Below are 12,031 nucleotides of genomic sequence, written 5' to 3' on the forward strand. Positions count from 1 at the left end.
ATAAAATATTTTGAAAATAATAGGACTATATTTTCTGAGGTTCCTGATTTTCTAAGGGTGCTGCTTTTTAGAGAAATATAGAAAGAAGGAAATCTTCAGCCAAATAGCTGCTTAGGAGGTAGCTTTTTGTGCCGAAGTCCAAAAGACTTGAAGTCAGACTTCATGAGTCATCTATAATTCGTTGCACGTTGAGGTATATCTTGCTTTTAGGCTTTGGGGTGAAATGTGAGCTTTCTAGTATAAATAAGCATGCAGGGAGTGGCTTTATAACTCACAGGTCTTAGACTGTCACTGGCTTTGGATTATGTCCAAGTGTGACATACTGTCGGCCACTGAATGCTTTTGATAGCGGATGGGTATAGCAGCACCACAACACTACAGGCTTCTAAGTGCCCACAGTAGTAAATTTTACCTAAAACTAAGAGGACATTCTATCAAAATATCTATAACAACAGCCTTAGCTCCTCACTGCGCTGCCTGCAGTTTTGCTTCATTTTGATCTTGCTTCCTCCTCCATTCTGCCATACAGCACTGGTGTGCTGGTACATCCATAATGTCCTCACTCCAGTAAAGAAGAGAGAAGCAGGCAGACAAGAGCTCCTGCATGTAGCAGGTCAAAAGGATCTGTAGGCCCTTGGGGAGGGCTGGATTGAGGAGGCAGATCCAATAAAGTAGGATCCTCTAGGAGGAGACCCCCATCTTGCTACAGCCTTCTCCGTGGGGATGACATTCTCCAAAGCTTCAGATCAACTGGAAAGTTACCATTAGGGAGAGGAAAGGGAGAAATTCCCTTCCCACATGGTCCATCTGTGCAAAGTTCACTCATTCCTCCTGAAAAAGTTAATAGCATTGAGACAGCTAACATTGTGATACTGTGTTTTGTGATGGTTACCGGGAAAGATGTTATTGCCTTTCATTACTTCTCAGTTGCTGTCAGGCAACACTCAGCACATGACAGGAAAAAGACCAGTGATTCCAGCATAGAAACTCTCCAGGACCAATCTTTCCCATACAAGAAATAAGAATCCTAGCTTGAATGCCTGAGATTACTGCTTCAGACAAATATCCCTAGACATTACAAAAGACTGACAGAAGACATTCTTCTATGTGAGAACTACTGTTTTCCATGTGGTGGTGAACAGTGTCTCTTTCCTCATCAAACACTGAGGCATTTTGAGGCATACCCATTGATGCTGTTCATGGCAAATAAAGTATGCTAAAGTAACAAACTTCTGCATGCATTCAGCACTGGAAATTTTTTGGTGCTCTTACAGCTGCTATGGTTACCAGTCACACAGTTGGCCACCTTCTGTAATGGAAGTACAGAGTGATTATACTGTACATTGTGTGAAGAAGTCAGATAGACCTTGGGGGTGTGAGGTGGGTGTAATTTCACATACACTGCAGAAGGAGCTGGAATCAAAGTTCTCTGAAAGAAATGCATTGCAGTGCTAATACTGTGTAAGTGTTTGTAAAGCAACTGTCTCTGACTTTTATATTGCTTGTAAGGGAAAGAAGATCAACTACAGATTGGGCTTCAGGAAGGAGCCCTTCAGTTTTTCTCAGACATCATAGTTTAAATCAGCACGTTAATGAAAGAGCTGTTCACTTTGCCTACCCAGAGATATTGTTCCTGACTTTAACCTGGCAGTATGCCATTGCTGATAGAAACTTGAATTTCTTCTTCTTGATGACATTGCAGCTGTTTACAAGATAGCCTATTTCCATGTAGTTCAACATCCTGTCTTTTGTTACCTTGAACAAATGGTGCTGACACTTGTGCAGCTTTGATTGAACTTTCACAAAAGCTGTCACTGTGGACGAGACCGCCTTTGACTTTTTTCTTTGTTTGTCAGTGATGTCTGCTTGTGGTTTTGTCTCCAGCATATAGTATTTCTTTGGGTTTCAGTGGCCTCCACCCAGATTTAAGTTCAACTGCTGGTGGTGGCTCCTGTGAGCTCACTGCTGAGAGCACACCCTCCAAACCTTCTCATGTTCTTTCCAATTCACTCTTCCATTTCCCATTCCTTTACTGGTATGTTAACTGGGTTAAATGGCCATATTTATTAGACTGCATTACACATAAGATGGCTGGGGGCAATGGCTTGAAATCTTAACTTTTCCTATTTTCTTACCTTACACAGGATTCTCTCTATGCATGCATATCCACATAGGCATGATTTTATTTGCACTTGTATAACTGCCTGATACTCAGGTCAGTCCATGGGAACTTAAGTTGTCCTTCTTGCTAGTAAGCATGTTAAAGAGGCAATAGGGGTCCTATATTCTAAAGGGGATAAAGGCAAACATGTGAAGTTATTTCAATAACGATTTTCCAGGCAATGAAATAGCACATAAGGTGTTGAGAGAGAAATGGTAATAAATCCAGAAGAATTTTTTTTCATTTGTGAAATATTCTCACTTATTCATTTTGTCAGTTTTCCCTTCTCCATGAGGGTAAGAAAAATACTTCTTTTTAAAAATTTCATTCTGCATGTTTATTTTCAAAAAGGCAGCTGGCAGGTTGTCACAGAAGGGGAAGATTATGATTAACTGAAATGTCATCAGCATGTTATTGTCCACAGAGCGATATGAATGGGAATTAAGTAATGAACTTCTACAAACTGATGATAGGAGAAGGAGAAGCAACAGGCTGATTTCTCAGCTAATGCAGGGTTTTGCTGAATGAATGGAAATGGTGAGATCTTGCTTTTAAATTCTTATACCTTATCGACTCCTATTACCCAAAAAGGACAAAACTCTGTCTTGTCAAAAAGAAATCTGCAAGATTAGACAGAAAGGGAAAGGTAAATCCCTCTTTATTTAACCAAAAGTCTTGTATTTCTAAACTTTGGATTTTCTATTAATATTTGTGTGGCATACATGCTGCTGATCCTTTTTCCAACATTGCATGATTAAATCATTGCAATGGTAACTGATGCATTTTCCTTCACAGCGCCAGCAGAATGCTGATAATATTATCCCATGGGAAGCTCATTCCTGATTCAATCAGGCATTCTTTAACTTTTTTGTTGTTGTTTTATCAAAGGAAAGACAGAGCAGTACATGTTAGCCTATTATATTATACATTATAACTTAGGATGTGTTCAAGGCATAGAATCTGGATATGAATTACAAATACATCTAAAAAGGCCATGTCACTGTGCTGGTATGGGTATAGGCTGGCGTTTGAAATGTTGGGATGTTTAGAGGTGAAGTCTCCAGAACAGTCTGCCCTTCTTTCTTGGAGAAGATACCAAACTTTGCCAGTGCAGCAACAGAGGCAGCAATCCAGCCATGTAACACACAATGGGGGAAGACAAATGGTGATAAAACTGCCTTCTATCCGGAGATTACCACATCTCTGGAAGTCCTCTTTGACAAGTTAGTTCCTCTGTATGTGAGGGAGCAAGCTGTGCTTCAATGCCTTTTTGAATCTCTGTCCTGCCATGGGACAGGGCTGAGGAGCCCTTTGTTGTGCAACAGCCATGGGCCTGGGTCCTAACAGCCGTCTGTCCGGCACAGGAGCTTCAGTACACTGAAGGAGCCTTTACTCTGGTGGTGCATTATGGGTGAAAACCACCTCAACATAGCAACAAAGTGCTGGGCTGAGGAAAAGGCTGCAAGGTCAATCTTGTGGGTCAGATTCCTTTTCACATTCCCATCCTTTTAGGGACACAGGCAGGAGAAACCATCTGCAAGACCACTGATAACATTCTCAGGGTGCAGTGGAAAACTCATACAGACGTTCTTGTGACTATCCCTGTTTTCCTTCCCCTCCCGGGCAGGTGGTGAAAAAGAGGACTGGCTCATGCATGTGCTCCTGACAGCACCCTGAGTGGTTTTGCACCAGCCCCACTTAGCATACAGTCCTTTGGGAACCAAACTGGACACATTTAGTGCAAATCAGTCACACTGGGCCAGGTCTGCAGTGGGGAATCAGCTTCTCTTTGCCTAGAGGTATTTAAAAGATGTGTAGATGTGGCATTTAGGGACATGGTTTAGTGGTGGACTTGGCAGTGTTAGGGTAGTGGTTGGACTTGATCTTAAAGGTCTTTTCAAACCTTTCTTTGCTCCTTTTCTTGGTTCTGTGGAAAAAGCATTTGCCCTGATTTTGCCCTAACCAGATGGGTTTCCGTGTTGCTTTTTGTGAGACCTCCTTACATTATATAGGAAGCAACCAGCTGAGTGATCCATCACTGCCATCTCCACTCCTTGGAGAACAGCCCACAAGGGCACAGGAACCAGCTATAGCACAGAATAGGTAGCCTGAGCCTGCAGCACCACTGGGTTACAGCCAAGCTACTCCAGGTAATCTGGCAGTGGTGGACCTTTTTGAGGGCCTCCACATATCCAGCATGTTGATGTAGTGATAAGATTGGTTAAATCATGCATTTCAAAACCTTCAGCACAAAGTCCAAGGACATGTTGTAGTTCTGTAGTAAGAACATAGTATTTCTTCTCTCCAGTTGATAGCACATATTTTTCCAAGATCACAAGTGGCCCTGTAGGTCAGAGGCAGTTCATGGTGACATCCACTGATGCAGTTAAGAGAAATTTATTCTAATTATTTATTATAAAATACTACTAATATTATTTTATATAATAAACTCATATAATAACACTCTCAAACCTTACTGGATTTGAGTGCCAAGATTCAAAAAAAGGTCACTTTTTCTCTGTCAATTGCTTTCTTTTCTTCTAAGTTGCAGTAATTAGAATCTAAAGAAACCCTAAGCTGAATAGAGAAATTGAAATCTTGCAATTTCTCACAATCTTAGTTCTTTGAATAAGGCAAATCATTTTTTGACAATGTTGTCTTTGTGATCTCTCCAAAACGCCTTCCCCCAACCCTAGTGTAACTCTCTTCAAATATTTTTTTTTTCTGTCTCTAAGTAATTTTACATTCATTGGCATTGCTTGCTTGTAATCAGAGAGCCATTCCAGCAGCTAGCAGATGTTTAAAGACAGCATCTGCTGTTTTTATTTAAACTGGGGAGGGTTTGATCCCAGGAGATGTCCTAGCAAAATCGATGGGGCTGTCTGTCTGCTGTAAAAGAAATAGTGGCAAGATAGGTAGAATTGAGCTGCAGAGGTTTCAAGAGAATTGAGCAGGTATTCAGAAAGAATTGGCTCAAGCTGATTTTGCAACAGTAATTCACTTGATGGTATTCATGCGGGAGAGCATTTCAGATGTATTATGGAATAAACTGAACTACTGGCAACATTCATTGCTCCCTCCTTCCTGTATGCTGCAGTGAGGGCAAGGCTGTTTCTGGACAAAGAGCTTCAGTTTCCTATTTCTGTTGCAGTTCCTGTAACATGACGAAGTACAGTATACTGTAAAGTAGTCTACAGCAAGGCCAGACGTAGAGATGGTGGAGAACAGAGGTAATCAGGTCTTTGTAGAAGAATGTGGAGCTCAGATGCTACTTTTATATCTTCATGTGATGGTGGCTTCCATAACAGGGCTTCCAGCTAGCTGATAGCCATGCAACTTCATACTTGTGGCTAAAGTTTGTAATATGTAGCACATTGCAAAGAGGTGCTTGTGTACTTTGTTTGTTGCTGAAATGCACAATGCAGTGGAAGATTTTAAAGATGTCCCACATAAACATCTAATGAGGGACTTTCACTCACAGCAGTTGTGACAATTCAAACAGCAGAGGAAATGAAATGCTATCTCCTCTAGAGAACCTGCTGAGATATATTTAGAGCCTCCACTAATATGATACACAGACGCCTGTTCCAATAGTTTATAACAGTCCCCTGTGGCTGATAGTACCACTCTTCAGGAATGTGATGCCCGCAAGAGGCTTTCTTTAGGATGAACAAGATTTCTCCTAATCATTTGCTGGTGGCATTGTAGATGGAAAAGATGTCAAATGAATAATAGATTTTACTATCACTAGGTTGTAATATACAGTTTCAATACTCTTTTTATTTGAGTTTCTTATTTTGATATTTGCTTGTTGACATCTTTTATTGTGATAACCGCCACCCACTAGTCTTGCTTCTTCCTTCAAAGACTTTTTATGTCCTGTTAAGTCTTACACAATTTTCAAACCCCACTGCTCCCTTTCCTGCTTTCCCATGTTGTTTTAAGCCATGGCATCAGATGCACATTATGGACACAACTCCTTGTAAATACTGAACTGCCCCTTTTATGGCACTCTGGGAATGTCACTTATTCCCACTTTTCAGGCTGTCAGAGCCACAGAGGCATCTTTGTGTAAGCCACAATCAGGCCTCATAAATCCAAGCATGAGATCCTCTTGGCTACAGCTGTGTTTTTTAGGAGTATGATAACAGAAATAACATTGAACAAAATGAGCAAATATTGGCTCATCTAGTGTCACATCAGCAGTACTTTGGGTTGCCACGCAAAAAAAAAAATAAATCAGGATGCTGGGAAGACAGAGTTTCAGAGTGGTGAGAAGCCAGGCTCACCAGGGATGACAAGTGATTTAACATGGCCCTTCACAGTAAGTGCCTGCAAGCTAGCTGATTGCTAAAGCAGCATTGAGAGGATCTGTAGAGGAGGTTACACAATCAACCAGGCCAGCTAGCGAAAAGGATGCTGTCATGGCAATAGCTGCAACAGTTTCTGTTGGAAAGGAGGCAGATTCCTGTTAGTAGTGTTCTTAGACATCTAAAGATCACCTAGAGTAAGCATTACCTGGTTTTGTAAGCATTGCTTGGTTTACCTTTTTCATAAGTTTTTTTAGTTTGCTTTCTTTTTGTCTGCCCAAAGAAAGAGGATCATATGAATTGTCGCTCCTTCACTTGCCTCTATCAGCAATCCTTAAGACAAGCCTTTCCATTTCAGCTACATACAGTGACTTAAACCCCAAGCATGTGAATTATAGGACAAATACTATATTTTGTGGGGCTGCCCATTAGTAAAGTTAAGCATGTGTTTGTTCTCTGGGGAAAGAGATGGGAGAGGATATCCTGTCATGAGAAGCCATATTTGAACAGCCAACAGAGATAGCTACAGAGTTGTTGCTCTTCAGGTAACATTCTTAAAATCAAATAATCAAAACCAAATTTTGAGGTAGCTGCACAGAATGCTACTCGCGGACCATGAGGCCAATCCATAAAAGTACAGTTAATGACAACATATGATTTTTAAAAATGTGATTTTTCAAATCATCAACCGTTAAAGATAATGATAGCTGTAAAGAATAGCAGATGGAGAGTGTCTTTTTCTTGCCTAGTCCCAGGCTTTGATGTTAGACTGACTGGCAAACACTAAACCACAAAGGGTTGCATACAGTTTACATGAAATACCCTGAAGGAGTCAAGATTGATTTCTGGGTAAGTTCAACAACAAGATTACTTGTTGTCATATAGCTTTACCATGCTACTAGAAATCCTTCTACTGCCAATAAGAAATTACTCTTTGAATAGTAAAGATGTGCCAAGAGCCATAAAGCACTGTACAGATCTGATTCCATTCCTGCTGATCTGAGCTCTGATGTGCATTAAACTGTGACAGTACGTGCATATTGACACAAAAAAAGGTCTAGATCAATATAGCCACTTGCAAAATGAAGGGGATACATTGATATGGAACTAATATTGGGCAATGTAAGAGAGGAAATTTGAGCCCAAGACATTAGTGAAAATACTGAAGACAGAAGTGTTATGGGAAGTTTAATATCCACACAGGACACAACAGTACAACGCTAAAGCTCTCACCTGGAAGATAACATCAGGAATATTTTACTCTATGTGCTTGCATTAACTGCATGTTTACATTTTCAGAAGGGCAACAGGGACCTAACAAAAAGCAAACAGAAAAGAATCTTCCATCATATCTTACTTCTGACCAAATGTATTTGTCTGATGTTAGACCAGGAATCTGATTTCTATTAAACAAGCATAAATCTCAAAAACTCCCATCTAATTTGATGTTGGTGATGGATTTCACAGAACAGCTTTTGTCTCCCCACTTCTTAGAAGCAATAGAGATAGATGAAAAAAAATACTGGAGAATTTGCAGCAGGAAAACTTGCAGAATTATTGTCCATACATTTTCAGGTGTAATGATCTTGTACAGTCATAAACTATTTCATTGCTTACAAAAATGTTTAGTGTTATTTGTTCCTTACATAATTGTTATATTTGTTTCATCAAGGTTTAAAATTACTAATAAAAGCAAATTTTCAAGCAGTGACCTAGTAGAAAAATAATAATTCTTATGCTATTTGTCAATAATTTACAATGAAGAGGTGATACACTCATGAAATAAAGAGTGGAAAGCAAATCAGAAAAAGCGACTAAAAGTATTTGTACACAAAACTCATCTATTGCAATTTTGGAAGTCCAATCTCAGTAAAGGCCATTTAAGTATTTAGGCAAGAAATACCAGCTAGGAAAAATGTAGTGGTGCATTTAAACCTATTGCCTTCAATTTGGAGAGCATTGCCAACAACACCACTTACAAGGAACTTTAATCTGCTCAAGTATAGATTTTCTAATTACTACCCCAGGGCAACTACCAGAGAGAATGGCCACATACAGGATGTCTAGACAACTAACTGCTTGCCTCATTTTTACAATATGCTTACATATCTATTGAGTCCAGAGATCACAGGAGGCCAGAACATGAAAGTTGCTAATCCATTAATGTTCCCTGTTTGTTTCATGAGAGGGTTATAAATTGTTTCAGTGTTGAAATACAGTGACTTCAGGAGTTATCAACAGATGTCTCAGATTAATGAGTCATAGTTACTGTAATTCAGCTAGGTTATGGGTTTTTTTCTTCACAGAAATTAACTCCACCAAACAATATCATAGAAGAACAATCCCTGCAAATTTAACTATCTAGCAGGGCAAGAATTGAAGCTCTGTGTGTATTCCTAGTATATGAATGAAACACGTAAAATTGAAATTGTGGAAAAAAATGCAAAAATCATAAAACTTGCAAAGACCCTGTCAAGACAGGAAGTCCTGCAATCCATGTGCCTCATAAATAGATCAGCAGACCCATCTGTGTCATTAGGTGACTTAAGGGAGACTGAACTGAAAGAACATGTATTATTCTGCTAAATTGCATGTGAACTCCTAGGGTTTTTTTTTCAAAAGTTTGAAATTTGGAAAAGAAGAAATCTGTTCAAACTCAAAATACCTATAGAGCCAGTGTTTCAGGCCACCCAAAGTGAGGAGAAATGTAAAGTAAGTCTGGAGACAGGGTGTGTGTGTGTGTGTGCAGTGATGTCACTAAGATGTCTCATTAAAACAGACAAGCTTAGATTTTAATCCCAGGAGGGCTTTCAGAAAACTGAGAAAGAAACATAAGGATTTATTCACCAGAAAATGGGACAGGGAATTCTACAGTTATGACAACAGCCTGAAGTATAAGCATGTCAGCTGCTCTAGATCAGAGCTGATAAGAATATCCTGAACTCTTCCTCCAAGTTTAAACTGAGGGGAATATATACATACATTTAAAATAGCCCCATTAATTTCTGAATAGGTTTTATATGGCATTATGTAAGGCTTTTATATTTTCTTGAATGAAAATTAACCTTTTATTCAGTTTAAAAAAAATTTGACTCTTAAAATCCATTGTTTTCTTCCCTGCTTTCACTGAAATGAAGTGCACATTTTGGCTTTGGCTGGCATTCTGAGATATAGTTCATTAGTCCCTTGGAAAAGATTTTTCTTAAAACAGGATCTCCAGGCCACTTTTATTTCTCAGTTCCCTCCCCCAAATAATCACCCAAGGTCCCATTTTACAAACTCCTGTGTATTTTTTTTTTTCAGGAGATGCTAATACCACTGGTATTTGATAGTCTTAAAATGTTGTCAGTACCTCAGGCTCTCAAAGTCCCAGCCTAGCATTCATGCTCAACAATCTCTGTAGCCACATCTACCTAAGGTTTATGCAAATACACTTGGGATTGTTCCTGTAAATAATTTTTGTGTGATTAAACAGCTATTTTAAAAACCATTAAGCACTGAATGAACATTCATATCAACCAAATGGATTTCTGTACTCTGAAACCACAGTTTACAATAAAAAATTATTTTATTGATTGCTTGTGAAAATGCTGAGAAACTTGAAGAGGGACATATATGCAAGACTGAATATTTGACCCTTGAGAAGAAAATGTTTATCAAGTAGCAAGAGGATCTTCCCTTAGAATATTACTTTCAGGCCATAGGATACTTTCAAAGCTTTAACAGACCTGCAGTAACCCTGGGCTAGGCCAGACTCTTCTGTTTTCTACCTTAGCAGCAAAAATAAGTCTATATTGGTGCACTCACGTTACTGAAAAGTAATCCATCATACTTACAGCCTCATTGATTTACTTTAAATAACTCTTTAGTTTCTGCAATACTGGCTACTGGTGTAGATTGATATAGGTGTTATTGCAACATAACTAGTTAATAAAAAACTTGCAACATATATTTGTAACTTTATAGCATGTTTAAGAGTCTTATGGTAAAGAAGTTCTACAGCAAAAGACAGAACTGCAATTCTCCCTCTTTCATGTATTTCATACGAAATACAAACTACAAAAACATATACCTGGCACTTTTCCTTTACAGATCCCTGCACTTGTCCTTTAAAGACTACTTCAGTTTCCTACTTGTTCTGAAGCTGAATTCCAATTGCAATTGTAAGTTGAATGGCATTTGCAGTGCTAACATGCTCCTTTTTCAGTGCAAAACATCTGGAAGATGAATTCAAAGCTGCTGAAACCTGATGTACACACAGCAACAGAAGACGATGGTGGATACCGAGTTTTGGATGGCACAAAGTGATCTTATGAGATCTTATGAGATCTTCCAAGTACCCTCCCAAATCCTGCAACAAGATTTTCAGGCCCTGTGAAGGCAGAAAGGCCAACCAGAATGTAAAAATAAAAGGATGGTAGCTAGAGCAGTCACATACTCTATGGAAACCCTATGGAATGGATACCAGAGGAGAGGAAATTCTGATTTCCACACTTCCCCCCCTCACCCAAGTCTTGCTTTAGACAGAGTGGACACAAGATGGGAAGGACTTTTCCAACAGAAAAAGGAGAATTCAAGCCTGAGATCGATAGAAAAATCTGTTGACCCAGAGTGATCTAGGATGAGCCATGTAGAACTGAATAACCAAAACAGAAGTACAGCTACTCAGCATAACTGGCTTCACTGTCTTATTGTACTCTGTGAGTACAAATATACTTTCATAATATGCATAGTAACTATAGGGGGCTTAGCTCCTTCAAAATAATTTGGAAAATAATTTCATGTTTTAACCATGCTCCAGTATCTTTTTGTCAGTTTTTTGATTTGAAAAATCACAAAGTGTTTTTTCCATCTTCTTCCTGATATATGAAATCCTCAGACAAATAACAGAATGACTAACACCCTTTGCTATGGAAAGAATGAAACTGAGTATTCGGAGAGTTCCAAATGCAGAATAAACAAACTGATACAAAAATTTCCCCCTCTCTATCTAATATGGTGATCTCAGTTTGAGTTTCAACATCAATACAGAAATCCTCAGACAGAACAGTTTTCCAAATAAAGAATATCTTTAAATGTCATATTAGAAGAAGCAACTTACTCTGCTGAAAAATTGAAGCCACTGATACCACAATATTATCCTCTCATGGTAACAGTACGATCTCTTTCCCTGCAAAGTAATTGTTTCTTCCATAATAATTTAAGCCATGGAAGCCTGCAACTTCAATTTTTGATTCTAAGAGAGTTCTCAGAATATTTCCCAGCACTCTTGGTGATTGGCAGCTTTGTAAAAAGCGATACCTAGCCCAACTATCCATCAAACAAATGAGTGGTAAGTCATTTGGAATTTCTCCCAGTGTTATTCAGTTTTCTGTAGAATTTAATTCTGTTGTGTGTAGGAGAGGTTTCCCAAAGGTTAATAACTGTGTCATTTTATATTTTGCTCAGAAAACTGAGAGCTAGAAAACCATATTTCAGACTAATTGTGTATAAAATACTTTACAAAATAGCCACCTTGAATTATGGACATACAAAAATGAAATGTATCTGAAGGATTTTA

The sequence above is a fragment of the Manacus candei genome, unplaced genomic scaffold (genome assembly GCF_025592945.1).
Source record: "Manacus candei isolate 608988 ecotype Guabito, Panama unplaced genomic scaffold, ASM2559294v1 h1tg000033l, whole genome shotgun sequence".
In the NCBI taxonomy this organism is placed as follows: Eukaryota; Metazoa; Chordata; class Aves; order Passeriformes; family Pipridae; genus Manacus; species Manacus candei.